Below are 12,453 nucleotides of genomic sequence, written 5' to 3' on the forward strand. Positions count from 1 at the left end.
ATAGAACCCTTCAGATCCATATTTCATGCCATTTAAAATGAATAGTATTGCTCTTTGCCTAAGCACTCTGGACAATAACATTTTCATACAAATATATTTAGAATCAGGGATTACTATAGATTGGAAATGACCTCTGGAGGTCTCTAGTTCAACCTCCTGCTCAAAACAAGGCTAATTTCAAAGTTAGGTGAGGTTGCTTGAAGTCCCTCATTGTGAAAAATGTTTCCTTGTAAATATCTGAAACTTCCCAGTCTGTTGCTCCTTGTCTTTTCACTGAACACCCCTGAGAAGAATCTGGCTCCATCATTTATATAAGCACCCACTAGGAGTTAATAGTCTTCAGCTTTAATAAGGACAAATATGAAACACTGGAAGCAATATTTGTTTGTATAAGGTTATGTCCAAATATATGTCCAAAGGTGAGCTATTTAAAAAAATAATACTTGGAATATTATCCTAGCTTTTAATCCAAAATGCATCAGCACAGATGTCAGGAGGGGACACATGAAAACATAAAAGTAAAGAAAGTAAACAGAGACATATTTAATGAATAATACCGTTTCTACGTCTGTAATGGTTCTCGGTACAGCAAAATTCTTCTCTCCTCCAAAACACCCGGCCCTCGCCCCAACTGCCACTGTTGTGTGTGTGTGCATGCAGTGCTCACATAAATGGTCTCAAATATGCATGACTTTCAGAAATTTTCTATTTCTTTCATGGCATTAAAAGATTCCCATATAGAATATCACAGGAAAGGAAGAAAAAACCACCATGTCCCATTGAAACTGCAGTGCATTTGTTCTGTGGGAAGCAAATCTGCTCCATAGGCCATACCATATGCAATGTAATAGCGGGATAAATTCAGAGTGATTTACACTAGTCACTGTAATAGTTGTAATTGCCAAGGAGGATTTTTCAGATGAGATTAGCATAGACATTGGGGATATACAGTTACAGTATTATGACCTTTAATGTTACTAGTGGTACGGAGCACCGGGTTATTATACACTGCCTACTTGCTGAATCTGGAGCACCGAGGGACAAGGTTTGCTAATGTGGGTTTAAAGCCTGTGGGTGGTGGTTTTCCTCCCCCCTTGAAGGCAGTATGAACACCAATTTTAACTGTCCAAGGGACTTATTAGCTCTGTGTCCCAGCTCCCCTTTTCCACACTGGGAGCAGCAAGACCACAGTATGGTCGTTAATATTCAGATTTCTCTGTGTAAAATTAGCTTTACTCTTTATGGGGAACACTTAGAAAAGGATACCAAATCCCTCAGAAGGCACGCTTGGTTCAGTTACTGCTATCAATACTGAACCGTTCACTTCTGAAAAGGCAAAGAATATACTAGTATCAAGTGGTTCATTTTTGCAAAGGCAAAGAATAAAACAACTGTTAAATACCAAAGCCCTTATTCTCCTGTGTGTGCTAACCTAGCCCTTCAAGAAAATTTCCGGCACATGTGTGTCACTAGTCAGACCCATTATCATTACAGTGCAGCTGTTTTAATGCCTTTCCATAACCCTCATGGATCTCTCCTAGGCACTGAGTCAATACAGTAATTTCAGATGAACTGCTCTATCCAGCTCTCATATTAGGAGTCTTGTGATAAGTCTCGTCGGGGAAAAGTTGGTCATGGGTAGAGCAGTGCTGCTTGCTAGCTATTCATGGACTGTGGGGTGTCTATTGACAATCCCGAGTCTGTTTTAACCAACATCATGAGCAGACAGTCTAAGGGCCACCACTAGGATCAGGAGAGTATGAGGGCAGGTTAAAGCAATCTCAATTCATACCAGATAGTTGCTGTGATGAATTCAGATATTTGGAATAGAAGCTAAGACAACTTGTGTTATATTGTTGAGTGGAGGCACAGGAATACTTGCTCCCATATACCGAAACTACAGCAATTGGTGTAAATCATTATTTTCCAACTCAGTGGTGTCAAATGATTTCAGTTAGATTCAGAGCTAAATGATATCTCTTCTAGCTGATGCTGGCATATGTTAAGTGCTGGGCACCTTCATTGCACTGTATGCTGATGTTAAATTATACTAAAAGAGGGCTTCTGTTAGCAGTCTGGCCATTGACTTTAATGAAATAGCTAATCTGATCATTTTAATTATGAGTTGAGGCAAAGCAAGAGCATAAATGTTAAAATATCATTTCATGCCAGTAGAGAGAAAAGTTGACATTTACCTAAACCAAGGACTAGATTGCTGCGAATGAAGGAGAGAGATAATGAGCCAAGTGCAAAGGAAAGTAGGAATGAAAAGGTGAGACAATCTGAAAGCTGACAAGACACTAGAAGGACATGACCTAGAGCCAGAGATGTCTGGAATAGTCTTCAAGCAGGGAGAAGATGATAAGTTTTGTGAAAAGGTTTCATGTGCTTCTTTAGCTAGGGAGGAAGACTCTTGGTGCTGGAAAATGGAACCTCTATTTCCTGCAGTTCTGAAACAAAGCATTGGATATCACACACACAACAATATCTCTGGATTTTCTTCTGAATGGAATTATTTCTGCATTTATAAAGCTAAATTTGATCAAATTTCCACAGGAAAAGAAGCAGGCACACAGACTGTCTCCTTTTTTTTTTTTTTTTTTTTTTTTTTAATAAATAAAGCCATATTTTAATTGTGAGAGGCTAGCAACAACAACAAGCTAACAACAATGTTAACAGAAAACAGGTTCCTAAGAAAGAAAAATGGGATTACACAATCCCTTCAATACCAGAAGCAGATCAAATTTACCAAAGCACTGCAACTGCAAACCGTTCTGGCACCAAAGCACCTCCTCCTACACAGGTTGAGTTCTTCTTTTGCTTCAGCCATTGATTAGGTGTGTGGACTTCTCATGAATCATCTAAATTCCCTAAGTGAACTCATGACGCTGCTGAAATTAATGAGAATTATACCATTGGTGTCTCTGAGGGTCCAAAATGCTGGTGTAGTTTTGAAAAGGGGGTGTAAGAGTATTTATTGACTTTGCAGGGATGTTAGTCATTCAGCATTTAGTGTTCATTTAGCACTTGGATGGACATGGTGCTATGGGAAGGCTGGCTATGTTTGATGGTTGATCAACTCCTGCTTTATATACCGTATGCTAGAGCCAGATTTTCCAAGCTTTTTTTTTTAAATATTTTTTGTCTTTATCAAGAAGAAAATCTGTGATCTGAATAATTACAGTGATCTGTATCAATACCTTTGTGCAAAAGCTGAGAGGTCAAAATCATCTGCAGAGCTGGGGCCTGGTACTGTCGTTCCCTAGCCAGACTTTACATGGGTCTGGAAAAGTTGCTGTTGATCACTTTCCTCACCAGGAGATCCTGAACGATATCCGATGGAAATACAGAGCTGGAGGAAAGTTTCTTCATAAGTAATTTCTCATGAGAACATGTTTCCTCACAAAGGAAATTCCCCATTCCTAGTAAATTTTGTAGCAATACTGTAAAAAGAGAATCCTTGCCTCACATTAAAATTTTTTGTTCTTACCAATCCAGTAGAGAGAAATTCCCTAAATTCTTAGAGTCTAGAAGACTGCTTTGATCTTATATTAAAGATATATATAATATCTGACAATTTTAGTAGTTTATCATCTGTGTAATTGGATGCAGTGAATGGATTGGACCAAATTCTCAGCAGGTGTATACTGACGTTATTGGCAGCTTTGAAGCTGTGCATTTTCTCCAGCTCCTGTCAGCTAAAGATTTCAGTATGACTGAGACTATCGTGTAGTGGTTTGAAATCTCGTTTGTGTGGGCCTGGCCAGGGAACACTCTCAGGGAAATCTGGTGCCCATAGGTTTTCACTCCTGTCTGTAGCCTTTGTGTCTGCATTGCTTTTGATTGAGGTTTCTGATCTGTACAGATTTCCTGTGTGTTCCTGATCAATGCTGTAATTTCTCTAAAATGCAGTTCTCTGCCTGTAAAATGAGGATAGTAATTCAGCACTGAATTTCTTCTCACTCAAGTGATGCGAGGAGAAATCCATTAATGCAAGGCATTTAGGTAATAGAGTAATGGTGGCTCTGAGCATCACAAATACCTGGGTCTAGTCCTGCAGAGGGATGTATTCTCATATTTATATGGAGATAAGAGCCACGTTTTTCTATCTGCTACCAAACCATTTGATGTTCTGTGTTGAAAAAGCACAAGACAAGGAAATAAATATCCTAACTGCAGTTCCAGAACAGAATCATGTGAAAATAAAGAATGGAAAATTGGAAAGTGCTGTTTTAACTTCTGTTATCGTTGTCATTTGCTCTGTCAAGCTACGGGAAGGTTTTGAAAAATGAAAGTGCTGTTTTGTGGCTCCTGCTCTCTCTCTGTAATCGTCCCCTCCCCTTTGCTGTAAGGCACCATGACAGTGTGGCAGTTAATAGTGATCTTACATAAAATTATCTTCTCCTTCCTCAGGTCCCTCAGACTCTGCTCCTATTCCATTCCTTAACCATACAAGTTGTGCTAGGATGGACTTAATGACATATTCATAATAGATGCTTTGAATTAAATCCTAAATGTTTTTTCATTCATTCTCAGACTCTGTTCATACAAATTCCTAGTGAAACCAGACATTTCCACCAAACCCAGACTTTTGATTCGCTACACCTCAAGACACACAGAGAATCAAGCATCTGCCCAACGTGCTGTTTGATCATGCCATCAGGTTACAGGTTCTTCTTCACATATATGAAGAAACTGAGGCCCAGAGGAGTGCAGAGAGTTGCACCATGCCATACAGGCACCCTGTCCAGAGCCAGGAACACAGACCTATGATGGCATCCCATGACGGGCATCCAGAACTTTTGGCTTCTACATGGCAGAAGTGATTTTTCCTGACAACTTGCATGAGCTAGTAGCATCAGGGGTCAGCAGGCAAACTGAACCCAGGAAAATGAGAGGCATGCAAATAGGTATGGAGTCAGAAGAGGAAGAGCAAGATAAACAGAGCACGAGGGCCAGAGTAACTGTGAGGTGGGAGTAGAAGTTGGACGATGGCGGAGGATGTGATAACAGATGAGGCTGCTATAAGAAGCCTCAACTATTAGTAGTATATCAGTCTTCTGTTTTACTTAGCAGTGTGCTGGAAAGTGTGATGAATTCAATCTTGTGTAGCTTGTGGAAAGGCAGCTCTACATACATTTGAAATTCAGGAGATGTGATGATCTGGAGTGGATCTCAGCCCCTGTTTTATCTTGCACACCTGACATTTACTGTTGAAGGAAGTCTGCAGCAGGAAATGGAGTGCCGTTTATTTCACAAAGTTTATATGAAAAACATTCAATCATATGTCCTGCTGTTCGTACAGTTGCTAAGTGGATGAGATTGATAGTAAGTGGTCTTACGAAGCTATCAAACGGCTTCATATTCAGAGCTCAGATTTCTGCTTTTTCAATCTGCCCAAAACAGGCCTTTTCAGGGCTTTCCAATCTGCCCAATGGGACTGTTCAATCTGCCAGAAATTATTATCCTTGACAAGACATGATCTTTGGGGAAAACAAAAAATTCCCAACCCCCTCTTTCCCCATCTCCTTTGCCTGACTCAGCAGGCCAGAAATACCATATGCTATTTTCTCATAGACTTTTGACCTGTAACACTTGCCTGTTATTTAATGTGGCTTTAGAGCAGGTTCAGTGAGAAAGAGCTCAGCGGCACCCTGAGCACACACACTGTAAAACCAGGGCCAGCTCCAGCCACACTACTTGACCAACACTAACCACAAGTTTTTTGCTGGCCGAACGACATTGCCCGGGGGTGTGAGGAGGTGTGAACTGTGACTGTCTAGCTGTGCTGGCATCAAATCCTAAAAGCAATGTGGTTATATGGCTAAAGCTGTGTGCTGCAATCAGACAGCTTGCTTTGCTGATGGGGAAAAGCTATGAAGCTTGTGCAAAGCTCTGCTTTGCAGTCAGGCGTCTGTGGATACTCAGAAATATACTTTTGCCACTGTAGTTCAGCAGTAGGGAAATGCATCAACTGTAGCCATAAAATTAATCCAAGAGCAAGTCTATTTAAACAGCAATTTTCTCTTCTGAACAGTGTGTCCTGAGCAGTCTTTTCAGGAGAATGGTGAGAAGGGTTGTTTGGGAGGTGCATTAGGGTTAATGCCCCTCAGCTATCAGCACACACAAGGATTCTCCAGCTGTATTCAGGGAGGCTGGGATCAGAGGAGCTGGTGGAGCTCTGGCTCTTTTTTTCCTCACACCATCAGCTTGACATGTAAGCACAGGCAAAAGTCTCTGCAGTGTTACGCCCATGCAAGAAAAAAGCCTTAGCAAGAGATGTGCTCAGAAATCTTCAAGACACGATGCCTCTTGGAAACACAGTTCAGGTCTGAGAGCCTGCTTTGTTTTGCCAGTACAGTGGTAACTTCACCGAATATAACGTGCCTTTCCCAAGAATCCCCTGGATTTTGAACACTGCATGACGGACTATCTGCCCCTCTGGGGAAACTGAAATGCAGGTGCTACCTATTCCCTCCTCTACTTTGTCACCTTCAAGAAAAAATGCCAGGAGGATTCAGCCAGAGTCTCCAGACAGCTGGAAAAGCTGCAGACACAGCTGAAGTGGACATTGATAAACATTTTCTGCAGTTCTGACTGCAATTTTTTCCTGCCCAGTGCCAGATGACTGATTGCACCAACCATCTCCCTCCTAGCGCCGCACCCTCATCTCCTAATTTCTCTGTCCACTTCCTTCTTTCCAGGTCCCCCACACCTTCGTTCCAGGCTTCTTTTTCCACTCATCTAGGTTAGATGCCCTGCATGACAACCGTCACTGTCATGCTCTTCACTCTCTTTCTGCCCCTATGACTGATCTTTTCTGTCTTGCACATGTATATTGTGAGCAGCTGTCCCTAGTCTTAGCTGGTCCTTCAAGATGGCTTTACTGAACCTGGTGAGAAATCAGGCATCTCTAAACTTACAAGTAAATGTAGTTTTTCAACTCCTACATCAGCAACTTAAAAGGAGTGTGGATTGTTAAGTAAAGCCATGGGTCTTGGAGTGATGAGATGTGACACCATGCAAGTATAAAGGCAGCAGTACCATGACAATGCAAAGTTGTCATTTTTGGTAGCTGAGACAAAATCACAGAAATTCTCAATTTCTTTAGGTGTAATTATAACCTTATTTGGTCAGACTGGCGTGTACTGAGCAACCACAAGGAAGAAATGCTGTCCCAAAGCATTGCTATAAGATAGTTAGGATATAGCAACCTGCATTTGGTTCATGCTCTGCCACTAATTCATTTTGGGCTTGTAACCATATAACAATGCTGTGCTCCAGAGCAACCATCTGCAAACTGAGTATAGTACTTACTGAATCACAGGCATGTTGTGAGGCTTCATCAATCAATTGTGGTTTTAAAAGGGCTCTCAACTCCTTGGCCAAAAGTGTAAATCATCATAATTTATGTCCTTGTTATAATTTTTTTATACAAGTCTTTGTCCTATTCTTTTCTCATAACAAATGTACACCAGGTCAATTCTCAGTGGGTTACCCCTGATTTAAATGTGCGTAACAGAGCTGAGAATCAAATCCCTTGTCTTCAGCCAGAAGAAGGATCTTAATACTGTAGCCATTTATGCACCCTTGAAAGTGGAAGCTATTTAAAAGCTTTATTTGACTTCAACAGCAGGAAAATATGCACCTCACTTTCCTCAGCATCAATCCTTTTTAAAGCATATTGTGTGTTTACAAGCTGTTTTGAGCACTGAAATTGATTTTAGAGCTGGGCAGTTATTAAAGGTTCATTTTACCTCCCTCCTCCAGTTTCAAACTAAGTGATAATATGAGGTGGTGGGAAAATCTCTCCATGAGATGGCACTGCCTTTGCCCTGACTCTCTGAGTTTCTCAAGAAAGGTTTTCGCTAGAGTATATATCCTGCCTGATCTCTACAAGTAAAACTATAATCTTCCTTTCAAAGAAACAGTTTAGCCTTGTGTGTACATACAGGTTGGAATTTATTTTGGAAAATAGCTGTAAGAGACTCTGGCACAGCTGAATGTAATTGAATTAGCTGGGGTTTAAGCTACTGCTATGGTCTCACTTCCATTTCAACACAGTCAAATACAGTAATAACAATATTTAACACCAATTTCTTAATTACTATTTAGTCCAACCACTGCCTGATTTTGGTGAGATAAAGCTGACACTTTCAGCATGTATTAGGAAAAGAGGGAAGATGCTTCTTTCAAGTGCTCTACAACCGATTGGCTTGCTTGGCCCTAGTGTGTCCTAGGTGGACTCCAAAGTTGTACCCACAATTGGAGTATTCAGGGATTACATTGGAGTATTCAGGCCTTGGACCATCGAGACAGGTTTGCAAAAGAAGGCAGTGGAGACACCCCGCAGGATGTCCATCTTCGTTTGTGAAAGATCTAGACTAAGGCTGCAGCTGGATACCCGACTTGCCACAGTCTTTATGGCTTTGGTAAATCTCTCTGTTCCCTATCTGAAAAATGGTATATTCAGGAGGAAAATATCTGTTGGAAAAAGTTTTTCCATTACTGGGAGGCGGTCAGGTCATAAATGATGGGAATAGAAGCCAGAAAAAATATTTTAGAACAAAATGCACTCTGAAAATTATAGAGGTATCTGAAGGGTGAATGTATTCATGTGTCCTCAAGCAGGAAAAAATGTAGAAGGAGGTGTGGAAGAGCCCACTCAATCTCTTCCAAATGAAAAGAATGTGTATACATGTGGTGGGTTGTCCCTGGCTGAGTGCCAGGTGCCCGCCAAAGTTGCTCTATCAGTCCCCTCCTCAGCTGGACAGGGGAGAGAAAATACAATGAAAGGCTCATGTGTCAAGATAAGGAACATGGAGAGATTATTCACCAATTACTCTCACAGGCAAAACAGACTTGACCTGGAGAAAAATTAATTTAATTTACTACCAATCAAATCAGAGTAGGATAATGAGAAAATAAAAGCTAAACCTTAAAACACCTTCCCTCCACCCCTCCTTTCTTCCCAGGATCAACTTCACTCCTGATTTCTCTACCTCTTCCCCCATCAGTAGTTCAGGGGGGATGGGGAATGGGGGTTGTGGTCAGTCCATCACCTGTTGTCTCTGCTGCTCCATCTTCCTCAGGGGGAGGACTCTTCAAATTCTTCCCCTGCTCCAGAGTGGGGTACCTCCCACAGGAGATGGTCCTCCATGAACGTCCTCTGACATGGGTCCTTCTCACAAGCTGCAGTTTTTCATGAACCGCTCCACTGTGGGTCACTTCCACGGGGTGCAGCCCTTCAGGAACACATTGCTCCAGCATGGGACCCCCATGGGGTCACAAGTCCTGCCAGAAAACCTCCAGCGTGGGCTTCTCTCTCCATGGCTGCACAAGTCCTGCCAGGAGCCTGCTCATGCACAGGCTTCCCACAGGGTCACAGGCTCCTTTGGGCATCCACCTGCTCCGGCGTGGGGTCCTCCTGGGGCTGCAGGTGGAGCTCTGCTTCACCATGGACTTCCATGGGCTGCAGGGAACAGGCTGCCTCACCGTGGGCTTCACCATGGGCTTCAGGGGAACCTCTGTTCTGGTGCCTGGAGCACCTCCTCCCCCTCCTTCTTCACCTTGGTGAACTTGAACCTTGAAGACCTTGGTGTCTGCAGAGTTGTTGCTCTCACGTATTCTCACTCTTCTCTTGTCTGCTGCAATTGCTGTCACACAGTAACATTTTCCAGTTCTTAAATATGTTATCCCAGAGGTGTTACCACCATTGCTGATGGGCTTGACCTTGGTCAGTGGTGGCTGCATCTTGGAGCTGGCTGGCATTGGCTCTGTGGGACATGAGGGAAGCTTCTGGCATCTTCTCACAGAAACCGTCCCTGTAGCCCCCTGCTACCAAAGCCTTGCCATGCAAATCCAATACAATACATCAATCATTTATTTAAAGGAGATAAAAGCTAGGTCCTGTTGCTCAAGAAGACAACGCAGAGAAGTAAAGTTAATCAGCACATTTTATTCAGCTTTATTTTAAATATTCCAACCCATAAGGAGTCTTTTCTTCTGGACAAGACAATTCCATAGCAAATATTCATGACAGCTCATATTTTCCCTTTAGAGTGACATTCCATTAGTAACAATTGTAGCTCATTACACTAGCCAGGAAGCTCCCTAAGCGATTTATTTCCTTCTCAGTGGTGGTTTTAACAAAATGCACGCTTCCACAAATTCATTCAGAAGTTGTTGCATCAAAATATAGTACCCGTTGCTACGGAAGACTGTTGTATCTCCCAGCTCTCTGGATCTTTGCAGCTCAGTTACCTTTGGTGATGATGGAGAATGCTGTACCAGTACAGGGATCTTCCTTTTTACTTTGCCAGGGTTCTCCTTGAAGACTTATTCAGTGCTAGTTTTGGTACTCAAGGTAGCCATCTAAAGTATATTACACTGAGGCATCAGCTGCAGTAAATGCAAAAGTGACAGTCACACTGTGAGCACTTGGTAATCTACAAATAGATCTGGAAGTCACATTGGCTCAGAAAACTTAGGTGAAGTCAATTCAGTACCAAATACATCAATAATCAACACCTTTGCTGTATTATTTTCTCCAAGACAGCTTGTTCCTCTGTAGTGTGCCTACAAGATGTGCATACATTACCATCAGTGACTGAGGCTGTCCCCTTAGCTGCTCATGTTTAATGAAAGCTTTGTGCCTATATATAAATGCTGTGTTTGAGTGAAATATCTTCCAAATTCTTCACAGAAGTTCTGGAAGAGACCTTTGGCTTGTATACTGAGGAGTGAACTCACCCTTTCTGCCATGCACAAGCTCTGCAGAATAAAAATGATACATGAATATAAAAATAGAACAGAAGAGACTATTTAGGTTGGACCAGATGCTTACATTCCTGCCACCTAGGTGGATTTAATATTAGTGAATTCCCTGTAAAAAAAGAAATGAGTGTGGGGAAAATACAAAGCGTAGGTCTGATCCTGTTCTTTTTTTCTCCCACATGTGAACTTGTTTCACACAAGCACCCTCTCCCTAAGTCAATGAGACTCTTTGTGCATGTTTTCTGTCACTGCTGATTACTTTCAAGAGGACTGTCATGTTGCAGGCACAGGGGGGTGGAGGCAAGAATTAAAGCACTAGTCCTCTGCTCTACCTTCTTCTGCATAAAGACTGCTCAAGGAAGGGAATGCTGTTAAATCATTTGACACCTGCCTGAGTGTATCCAATAGAGGTTGCAGTCCTTTGAACATCAGTGAGAAAGAGGTACAAAGAATAAACTGAGAGCTGCACAGGGAAGGTTCCCTCCTCCATCATTTTCCCAAGCTACTGCTCTAAGGACACAAGTGTATTCACCTAGTAACCTGAGCTCGGCTTCCTCTCACAGTCAGCCAAGTAAGTCCATGGTCCACGAACACTTCAGTGATTGTGTAAATGCACACAGCTGGCGGAAGCAACAGATGTGAAGAGAGCTTGTGAAGCTAAAGGGAAGTTTGGCTTCTTACAATCCAGTCTCTAATACTTCTCGTGATAATCTTTGCATTCTTGATAATAGCCCGGTTCAAAGGCCACCAGCACTGATAGATATGGCTGAAAGGCTTTGAGTCAGGCATTGCATTTTTAAACTGAACCACTTCCCAGTTCTTAAAATTGCAATGTTTACCTTGGTGCTGCAGCTGCTTTGTGAAGGGCAGTCTTCATTCATGGTCAGATCATTTCATGAATGAGTTTTGTAGACTTGAAGGGAAGGATTTTTATGGGGGACCTCAGCGTTTTTCTTATGCAGTGTTTTTCTTATGCATTGCCAGTCTGCCAGGTGTTGGAATTGCTACAGGTCTGAAGCACTCCTCTCACTTAAATATTGTGGCAACGACCACTCCTTTCGTGTGACCACATTGCAAGAGTAATTGCCTATCGTCACTCAAAAGAACATCCACTTCAAATTTCAACACCCATTAGGTGTTGACACTATCTCCTGTTTCCTTAGAGCATGCAGCCCTGGAGAGGACAGTGCCTCCTATGGTACTTTTATTGTAGTAATTCAGAGAAATCCCCCAGGGCAAAGTGAGCCAGGGTTACACCTCTGCTTTGCTTGCCTGTACCCAAAGAGCCTCTTACTCTTATTGCCTTGGCAGACAGATGGGGAAGCCACACAGAGCTGTCACGTTACACCCCTGCATATGGGACAGTGGCTAAAAATGGGACTACCTTCTTGAACTTCAACATCTCTACCAAACCATGACTGGCATGGAGAAATTGCAGTTTCTCTCTTTTCCAGCACGGGGGCTGGGGACCATTGAGGGAAGCCTGATCTGAACAAATAAAAGGTAGAGCTCTTCCTGCTCTGAATAACAGATCTGTTTAACTCCTCCTTAGAGAAGGATGAGAATTTTTGCTGAGGTTGCAAAAATTTTAGCTGGATTCGGGAAGAGAGAGGACAAGTGCTTGGGAGAAAGATCCATCATGGGTCACTAAATAGAGCAACTAACTGAGGGTCAGAA

The sequence above is a fragment of the Tyto alba genome, unplaced genomic scaffold, assembly GCF_018691265.1.
Source record: "Tyto alba isolate M040663 unplaced genomic scaffold, T.alba_DEE_v4.0 Super-Scaffold_9, whole genome shotgun sequence".
Lineage (NCBI taxonomy): Eukaryota > Metazoa > Chordata > Aves > Strigiformes > Tytonidae > Tyto > Tyto alba.